Consider the following 10,961-nt stretch of genomic DNA (forward strand, 5'->3'; position numbering starts at 1 on the left):
ATACCTACCCCAAAACCTGAACACAAATGTTCACAGCACCATTATTCAAAGTAGCCCAAAATGGAAACAATCCAAATGTCCATCAACTGACGAAGGGATAAATGAAATGTGGTATATCCATACAATGGAATATTATTCAGCCACCAAAAGGAATGTAGCACTGATGCATGCTACAGTGGAGATGAACCTGTGAAAGCTAAGTGAAAGAAGCCAGACACAAAAGACCTCATAATGACTGATTCCATCTACAGGAGATGTCCAGAGGAGGCAAAGCTATCGAGACCAAAAGTAGAGGGGTGGTTTCCAGGGCCCGGGAGAGTGGGGACTGGAGGTGATTCCTAATGGGTATGGAATTTCTTTTTGGGGTGATGAAAATGTTTTAAAATTGATTGTGAAGGTGGTTGTGCAACTTTGTGAATATACTAAAAACCATTGAATTGTACACTTTAAATATTGAGTTATATGGCATGTGAATTAAAGCTCAATAAAGCTGATTTTTTTTAAAGAAAGAGAAAAAAATTTAAAGTCTCCAGGAGGCCGCCCCAATGCCCCAGCTCACGCAACTTCTCCCTCTGCTCAGATGCCTGCATTTCCCCACCCCATCCCACCCCACCCCACCCCACCCCAGTTTGGTCTTAACCATACCTCATCCATTCTTCCTAGGCTCCAGAGGCTGAACTGTCTTCTCCCTGGACAGGGACCATCTTGCTATCTCCTTCCAGAGGGCTGTAGCTCCCTGTTTAAAAGCATGGGCTTTGAGGTCAGACGTGTGTTCAAATCCAACTCTAGGGCCTTCTAGAGGGGTGGTCTTAAGCAAGTCACCTCCCTAAGCCTCAGTTTGCTCAACTATAAAAACGATGAGTTCAAATGACATGGGCAAGAAAGAACCCTCCTCCAGGGTACCATGATTATTCCATTATGGTTCCTAAAACTAGCCCCCAGGCTATTTCTAGGACTTCCCAGACTCCAGGGAAGTGTCTACCAACTATGGCAGGAAGAACCATCCTTCAGGCCCACCTAGGCTGATGTGGACTGGGAGGATCCAAATTCTTCCACACCCCCAATCTACCACCAAAAGATTTCCTTAGTTCCCTGGGCCAATGCAGAAAAAATCAGGACAAGTCCCTCACAGCTTGGGTCCCAAGGGACCAGCCCCTAGGCTCTTCAAAAGCCTTCACAAGGCCCTCCGCTCACTTGCTCTGAACTCAGAGTTCCTCAGGCAGACACCAGATGAGGCCCCGTCGTGCCCCTGTTGCTGACAACTGACCCATAAGGAGATGGCCCAGACTCTAGAAATCTGATCAGTCTTCTTTAGTTGTGGCCTCTGGTCCACCTGGACGCAAAGTGGGCCCGAGCCTGCCCTCAGACCCCTTTCTGGAACCCCTGCTCACTCCTGGGTCCTCACATCCCTCATTTACCTCCCTAGACATGGATCTTAGGACTCCTGCCCTGAAAAGAACATCTGCAATTGTTTGAGCCTGTAAGCTTGCCACCTTTTTTTTTTTTTTTGGTGACAGCACCCCATTTCCCTTTAAGGAGCCACCCCTCCTCTCCTCCACACTCAGCTTTTGGGATGAGGTGGAGATGACAACCACCCCTCCTATTTAGAGGGAGCACATGATTCTAGTCTTGCCAACCAGAGTCCTACACATCCTGGCTGCAGTGATTGGTCCACGCATGAGCCAATAGCATCCCTCCCTGAGAGTTTTTGCTGACCCTGATGGAGCACAGCACTTTCCTCCACAGATATTAAATTGAGAGAGTAAAAGCTTGGGGCATTCGATAACCACCTGGGCCACCAAATTCTACTCAGATAGAAAGTCAAGATGGATGAAACCAATGCAGAAAGAAAGAGACTATGTCCTGGTGACATCCTTCAGGCTGTGCTGAAAGCCAGCTGCATCCCTAGACACCTCAGTTAAAGGAACCAAGAGTCCCCTGTCTTTTTGTTGTTTAAAAGCTCAGTTTCACTTGAGTCAGGCTTGTGTTAGTTGTCACTGAAAGACTCTAGGCTATCCATGACTGCACCCCTTCCTCCAACTGCTATTCCCTTGCTGGGTCTGGAGGATGTCCAGTTGTAGTACCACTATTGCTGCCCCCCAAAAAGAGGCTGATTTGCACCACTGAGGACCTCAGGGGGTGATTTTCACCTTGCCTTCCCCTTAGCCCCCTCTTCTCTGCCTCCACACAAGTGAGGCATATAGAGTCAGTCCTGAGAAGGAATCCAGGGGTTTTCCAAGGGAAGGACACCTTTTGGGATGCCAACTCTGAGCCTCACTGGAGCTTCTGGGAATTATGAGTGAAGGAAAAATCTCGCAGCAAGCCCTGCTTTTCAAACCCCGCAAAACCTAGCTCTGAGTTGGAAAAGATCTTTTGAGGAAAAAGAGCATGTTCTGTCCATAGTAATTTTCCTGCTATATAGTGTAGTAGATAAGAGCAGAGGCTCTGAAGTCAAACCTCCAGAGTTCAAGTCCTAGCTCTGTTACTTAGTGGCTGTGTAATGTTAGGCAAGTTACTTAGCCTCGCTGTGCTTCAGTTTTCTTATCTGTAAGGTAGGATAATGATAGTGACTACCTCAAAGGGTTGCTGTGAGTACAGTTGAGCTAATATAGGCAAAGTTCTTAGGGCACAGCCTGCCATATAGTAAGTGCTCAATGTTAGGTATTGTTTGCACTGTAACAGCGGCCCTCAATGCATCAGTCAGATCTCATAGGAAACAAATAGCACACCTGACTAGGATAATCTTAGGAAGGTTTAGGATACAAGGGAGGGTGTAGTAACCCTCAGAGCTGTTACTTTCCCTAGCCCAAAGGATGAGGCCAGGGAAAGAACTCACAAGAAGAGATAAACAAAAACTGAGAGTTTGTCACCAAAACACCTGCCCTACAAGAATTGCTTAAGGCAGTTCTTTCAGTTGAAAGGAGAGAGTGACTTGGAGCCATACGAGTAACTAAGGGCAAGGGCCAAGCCCAGTAGTACTGCTTCCTCAATATGTAACTCTACTCTTTAGTTCCTACAAGTTAGAACACAATTGAATAAGAAATAATCATATTCCCTGATAATGGATATGCAAAATATGGAGGTAATGTTGGGCAAAAACAACATAAAAGGGGGAAATGGAGTGATACCGAGTAGAGAATGTGTATGCTATTGAAGTTAAGTTGGTATCTTTTCAAATAGTAAGTTGTGTAATACAAACCCCAGGGTAACTGCAAAGAAAGTATTTAAATATATAAAAACATGGGAAGCGGACCTGGCCCAGTGGTTAGGGCGTCCATCTACCACATGGGAGGTCCACGGTTCAAACCCCGGGCCTGCTTGAGCCGTGTGGAGCTGGCCCACACACAGTGCTCATGCACGCAAGGAGTGCCGTGCCACGCAGGGGTGTCCTCACGTAGGGGAGCCCCACACGCAAGGAGTGCACCCCATAAGGAGAGCTGCCCAGCGCGAAAGAAAGTTCAGCCTGCCCAGGAATGGTGCTGCACACATGGAGAGCTGACACAACAAGATGACGCAACAAAAAGAAACACAGATTCCCATGCTGCTGACAACAACAGAAGCGGACAAAGAAGAACCCGCAGCGAATGGACACAGAGAACAGACAACCGGGATAGGGTGGGTGGGGTGGGGGTGGGGGGTGGAGAGAAATAAATAAATAAATCTTTAAAAAAAAAAAAGAAAATATACAAAAACAGAAAACGAGAAAAGGATCGATCAGTTATATCACAAAAGATCCCATACACAAAAGGAGATTGCATAAAGGAAAATAGCAGACATAAAGAATATGACATAAAAACATAGGACAAAATGGCTGAAGTAAATCTTGCCTTTACAGTAATAACACTAAATGTTAATAGATTAAGCTCCCTAATCAAAAGACACAATTCATAGAATGGATAAAAAATGCACAATCCCACTATATGTTATTTATAAGAGACTTTTGACCCAAAGACACAAATAGGTTGAAGGTGAAGGATGGAAAAATATAATCCCTGCAAATAGAAACCAAAAGAAAGCCGGGATAGCTATACTAATATTAGATAAAATAGACTTTAAGTCAAAAGTTGTTACAAGACACAAAGAAGGACACTACATAATAATAAAAGGGTCAATCCACCAAGAAGAAATAACAATCATAAATATTTTTGTATGTATATATTTAGGTAATGAATGAGGCAAACACTGGTAAAACTTAAGGGAGAAATTGACACCTCCACAATAATAATTGGAGACTTCAATATACCATCTTCATCAGTATTAGAACTTCTGGACAGAAGATCAATAAGAGAACTCGAGTAATAGGATAAATGACCTAGACCTAAGAGACATATACAGAGCACTGCACCCCAAACAGGATACAAACTCTTCCCAAGGGCACATGAATCATTCTCCAGGACAGACCACATGTTAGGTCACAAAACAAGTTTCAATAAATACCATCAAACCGAATCCAACAACGCGTTAAAAGAATTATGCACCATCGTCAAGTGGGATTGATCCAGGGTATGCAAGGGTGGTTCAACACACGAAAATCAATTCATGTAATACCCCATGTTAAGAGATTGTGAAGGGGGGAAAACCCACATGATCATATCAATTGATGCAGAAAAGGTATTTGACAAAATCCAGCCCCCTACTAGAGAAAAACACTTAGAAAACTAGGAATAGAAGGAAACTTCCTCAACATGGTAAGGGCATACATGAAAAACCTATCATTAACATCGTACTCAGTGGTGAAAGACAAAGTTTTCCTTCTAGAATCTGGAATAAGATCAGGATACTCACTGTCACCACTATTATTCAGCATTGTACTGGAAGTTCTAGCTAGAGCAATTAGGCAAGAAAAAGAAATAAAAGTAATCTGAATTGGAAAGAAGAATTAAAACTTTCCCTATCTGCAGACAACATGATCCTATGTGTTGAAAGTGCCCCCAAACAATAACAAAGCTACTAGAGCTAATAAATGAACTCAGCAAAGCAGTGGGATACAAGATTAACACATAAAAATCAGTAGGGTTTCTATTTATTAATAATGAACAATCAGAGGAAGAAATTAAGAAAAAAATTCCATTTACCAATAGCAACTAAAAGAATCAAATATCTAGGAATAAATTTAAAGAAGGCTGTAAAGGACTTAAATACATGGGAAACTACAAAACATTGCTAAAATAATAAAAGAAAACCTAAGTAAACTGGAAGGACATTTCATGTTCACAGTTTGGAAAACTCAATATTGCCAAGATATCAATACTACTCAAAGCAATTTATATATTCAAGGCAATCTCCACCAAAATCCCAACAACCTTCTTTGAAGAAACAGAACATCTAATCAACAAATTTATATGGGAGGTAAGGGGGGCCCTGAGTAGCTAAAACAACCTTTTAAAAAAGAAGAAAAAGGGGAAACGGACTTTGGCCCAGTGGTTAGGGCGTCCGTCTACCACATGGGAGGTCCACGGTTCAAACCCCGGGCCTCCTTGACCCGTGTGGAGCTGGCCATGCGCAGCGCTGATGCACGCAAGGAGTGCCGTGCCACGCAAGGGTGTCCCCCGCAAGGAGTGCGCCCGTGAGGAAAGCCGCCCAGCGTGAAAAGAAAGAGCAGCCTGCCCAGGAATGGCGCCGCCCACACTTCCCGTGCCGCTGACGACAACAGAAGCGGACAAAGAAACAAGACGCAGCAAATAGACACCAAGAACAGACAACCAGGGGAGGGGGGGAAATTAAATAAATAAATAAATCTTTAAAAAAAATAAATAAATAAAAAAGAAGAAAAAGTTGGAGGACTTATAATTTTCCAATTTTATGACTTATTACAAACTACAGCAGTCAAAACAACATGGTGCTAGCTCAAGGATTGATTTATGGACCAATGGAAACAAAATGAGAGTTCAGAAATAGACTTTCATATATATGGCCAATTGATTTCTTAACAAAGGTTTTTGAATAGTTTCTTCAACAAATGATGCTGGGAAACCTGAATATCAAATTTTATAGGGGACCCCTATCGCACACAGTATACAAAAATCAACTCAAATAGATCAGATACCTAAATATAAGAACCAAGACTATAAAACTCCTAGAAAAAAATATAGGGAAGTATCTTCAGGACCTTTTATTAGGCAATGATTTCTTAGACCTTACACCAAAAGTTTGAACAACAAAAGAAAAAACAGATAAATCATACCTCATCAAAAATAAAAACTTTTGTGCATCAAAGGGCTTTACCAGGAAAGTAAAAAGATAATCTACAGAATGGGAGAAAATATTTGGAAACCATATATCTGATAAGGATTAATGTCTAGAATCTTTAAAGGAGTTCTACAACTCAACAACAAAAAAAGATAACCCAATCAAAAAGTGGTCAAAAGATTTGAAAAGACTATTCTCAAAAGATGATATACAGGGAAGTGGAAGTGGCTCAAGTGATTGGGCTCCTCTCTACCATATAGGAGGCCCAGGGTTTGATTCCTGAGGCCTCTTGGTGAAGACAAGCTGGCCTGAGTAGAGAGCTGGCCTACACAGACTGCTGGCCCATGCAGGATTGCTGGCCTGTACAGGAGTGCTGGCCTATGTGGACAGCTGGCACAGCAAGATGACGCAACAAAAAAGAGACACAGAGGAGAGACAATAAGAGTCACAGCAGACCAGGGAACTGAGGTGGCATAGACATTGAACGCCTCTCTCCAACCTCGAAAGGTCCCAGAATCGGTTCCCAGTGCCACCTAAAAAGAAGACAATCAGACACACAAGAACACACAGCGGAATGGACACAGAGAGCAGACAATGGAGGGAAGGGGGAGAAATAAATAAATAAATCCTTAAGAAAAAAAGATAAACAAATGGCCAAAAGCACACAAAAAGAAGCTCAACATCATTAGCCAGTAGAGAAATGCAAATCAAAACTACAAGAACATACCAATTCATACCCACTAGAATGGCTACTATTAAACTGTGAAAACTAACAAGTGTTGGAGTGGATGTGGACAAACAGGAACACTCATTTTTTGTTTGTGGAATGTCAAAGGGAATAGCTGCTGTGCAAAACATTTGGCAATTCCTCAGAAAATTAAGTATAGAATTACCATATGACCCGGCAATTCCACTTCTGCTTATATATCAAAAGAATTGAAAGCAGGGACTCAAACAGATATTTGCACATCAATGTTCATAGTGGCCTTATTCACAGTTGCCAAAAGATGGAAGCAACCCAATTGTCCATCAAGAGAGGAACAGATAAGTAAAATGTGCATAACAATGGAGTATTACACAGCTGTGAAATGCACTGAGGGTCTAATATATATGACAACATGGATGAACCTTGAAGACATCATGTTAGTGAAATAAGCCAGACGAAAAAGGACAAATATTGTACAAATCTTGCTGACATGAAACAATTAGAATAAGCAAATTAATAGGTCAGAAATTAGAATACAGGCTACCAGGAGCTTAATTGGTACAGAATTTCTGCTGGGGGGTGATGGAAAAATTGTGGTAGTAGATGATGGTGATGGTAGCACAACATTGTGAATGTAATTAACAGCACTGAATTATATATCTGAATATGGTCAAAGGGGGACATTTTATGTTGTATATATGTTATGAAAATAAAAATAAAATAAAAAACTTCTACATGGATGTCCATAGCAGCACTATTAATAATTGCCAAAAAAAGGGAAAAGGCCCGAATATCGATGATCGACGAATGAGTAAACAAAATGTGGAATATCATGCAACCATAAAAAAGGAATTGAAATACTGATGCATGTAAACATGGATAAAACTTGAAAACATTATGCTAAATGAAATAAGCCACATACTAAAAATCACACATTGTGAATATTCCATTCATTAAAATGTCCACAGTAGACAAACCCATAGAGACAGAAAAATTAGGGATGTGAGGGGATGAGAGGGGGAAGGAATTGGGAGGTACAGTGTTTGTTTTTGGGATGCTAGAAATATTCTGGAATTAGAGTTAGATGGTTGCACAACATTTTGAATGTACTTAAAACACTGAATTGTACCTTTTGAAATGATGAGCTTTATGGTATGTGAATTATGGTATGTAAAATGGGAATAATACTTCCCTCAAGTCTATTGTGAGGATTTAAAAGAAAAGTGACATGTAAAGTAACTGATACACAATCAGGGCTCATAAAATGGCAGCTTGAATGTTGAGGGGCTCTAAGAAAAGAGCAAGGGTCTGGAGACATTTTCATCAAGTACCCCTAGTCCCCCCCATTGCACTTCCTGCAGCCACTTCCCCATGTGTCCGGGGAGTGCCCAGGAGCTCTGACCAGACAGCTCATCTGCCAGTCAATAGCAGGCAATGACCTTGGTCAATGTTCCATGGAACAGAAGAATCCTGGACAAGCCCTGCCTGAATCCCTGACCTATAAAATCGTGAAATAGAATAAAATGTTTGCTGTTTGGGCATGGTTTGTTTTGCAAAAGCAGATAACCAGAAAACAGGTCTTCTGGCTTTTTCCATCTTCTGACCTCCAGAAAGTCCCACATCTCCACTCCTATCGCTTTGGAGAAATTTTTTTTTAAAGCAAAAATTTTTTAAAAGCTCTATTTTTGCAAAAGCAATCAGTGTCCTCAGGAAGTCAGACACAAATGTCTGCACCGGCTGGGTAGGCTCTGTAGAGAACTGAGGAGCTGGGAACAAGCTCTGGCCAAAGGGGTAGCTTCTTTCCCAGCATAAAAAGCCTTAGGATTTAAAACAGAAGAAGAAAAGCTGATACTCTGGCTTTTCCTAAGAAAGTTTCAGCTTTCTAAAACAGGCCAAAAAAGCACTTACGAGGGCTGGGTTCAGTTTGTGGGGGCTGGTTGGGGCTCCTGGCTTGTCCCAATAGCTCAGACGGCTCTGAGACTCCATGTGGCAGAGAGGCGAGTCTGACTCTGACTGGGTGAAGGTGTGCCCCCGGGAATCCAGGGGTTTCCCAGGCTGGGGAAGGGAGGGGCTGGCCGGATGCGCTCTGGGCCTCTCTCCTGGGCCCCCACAGGTTCTCTTCAGCACACCTCTGTGGTTCTGCCTCATTCATCAGCTTTTCTTTCAGGTGCCAGTCTTTCTTCCCTCACCTCTGCAGGCAGAACACCCCACAAACCCTGAGTTTGCAGAGCTCAGCGGCAGTCCCAATTCCTAATTCCTTTCTGGAATGATTGGGGCAGATCATCTTGATTGATCCAGCCTGGCTGTGAGGGGGCGGGCGGGCATGAGCTGAGGAGACCTCCCCAAAGGCTCTTTAAGCAGCCCCCTATCTGTATTACCAGAGTGGCTTCTTGCCTGGTGTTTCTGCCTCCCACACCCCCTCAGCCATCACTGAAGTAGGAACGAGAGGCTTCCAGAACTTTCTCAGGGAACTCTTCTCCTGCCAAGACAACCAGCTTCATTTGTCCATCTGACCCCAAGGTCTGTTCCCTGAAGCCAGACAGCTTCCACCAGCAGTGCCCTATGAACTTGTACTTGTTACATATTTCCAGCCACTCTAAGTTTCTCACACTTCAATTATCCCTAGTGTGAGTGCAAGCTCTGTGGGAGCAGGGGATACATCCCTCATTTATTTTGTCCCCCATAATATCCATGGAGGATTCTGCAAACAGTAGGCACTTGGTATGCTCTGTTGGCCAAATACAAAATTTGTAATCAAGAAAAAGCCTTCTCCATTGATGAGTTCTCTGTGTTCTGAGGATCGTCCCTGGATTGTGATGGCAGAAGATAAGCTAAAAATGAGGGTCAAGAATGCCCTTCATTCAGGCAGTTGATGAAGTTACTGACCCCCATGGGACTTTGGGAGGTTGTGGAAGTTTTACTCTTAGGTATCTTACATGCTGGTGGGTAGGACGAGACAAGCCATAGGAGGACGCTTTTAAGTGTAAGTAACAGAACTTCTAACTCTAAGTGGAGGAAAACAAAGGAGGTTGGTTATCTACTGCTGTGTAACAAATAACCCCTAAATTTAGGGGCTGTGGTGGCTTGGAGCTGTGTACCCCAGAAAACCATGTTCTTAATCTTAATCCATTCCTGTGGGTGTGAACCCCCTGGAAATAGGACCTTTTGATGAAGTTACTTCAGTTAAGGTGTGGCTCAACTGAATCAGGACGAGTCTTGATCCTGTGGTTAGAGGCCTTACAGGAAGGTCACAGAGAAAAGGCCCTGGGGAGCAGCTAAAAGCCGGAAGTCAATGGAACCCAGAGAGAAAGTAGAAGACGCCACCATGTATAGTGCCATGTGCCAAGGAACCCTAAGATTGCCAGCCAGTCTGAAGACACCTAGGAGGAAGCAAGTCGTCTAGCCTCTGAAACTGTGAGCCAGTGAATTCCTGTTGGCAAGCCAACCCATTGCATAGTATTTATTTGAGGAAAGAACACACATTTATTATCTCACGGTGTCTGTAGGCTAGGAGTGGGCACACAGCTTTGATTACCCCTGTTTTCGATATCACAAAGTTGCAATCAAGCTGTTGGTTATGGCTGGGTCTCATCTGAAGGCTTGCCTCAGGAAGGGTCTGCTTCTAAGCTTTTGTCAGGATTTAGTTCCTTGAGGGTTCTTGGCCTTAGGATCCTCAATTCTTTGCTATCTCCAACATGACCACTTGCTTCATCAAAGTGTACAAGCCAAGAAGGTAACAGAGAGTTGAAGTCACAATCTTCTATAACCTAAACATGACATCCCACCACTCTTGCCATATTCTCTTGGTGAGAAGCAAGTCACAGGTCCCATCCACACTCACAGGAGGAGATTACACAAAGTTGTGAAGACCAGGAAGTGGGAATCCTTGGGAGCTGTCTTAGGAGCTGCCTATTATGGGCTGGCTCCAGGGGCAAAATGACCAGGGCCTCGACGTTGCCTTGCAGTCACTAGGTTTGGTCTCTCTGCTCTGATCTCTCAAGTGTTGACTTCATCCTAAGGCTGGCTCTCCCGTGGTTCCAAGATAGCTGCCAATGGCAATTGGAAA

Source organism: Dasypus novemcinctus, chromosome 3 (genome assembly GCF_030445035.2).
Source record: "Dasypus novemcinctus isolate mDasNov1 chromosome 3, mDasNov1.1.hap2, whole genome shotgun sequence".
In the NCBI taxonomy this organism is placed as follows: Eukaryota; Metazoa; Chordata; class Mammalia; order Cingulata; family Dasypodidae; genus Dasypus; species Dasypus novemcinctus.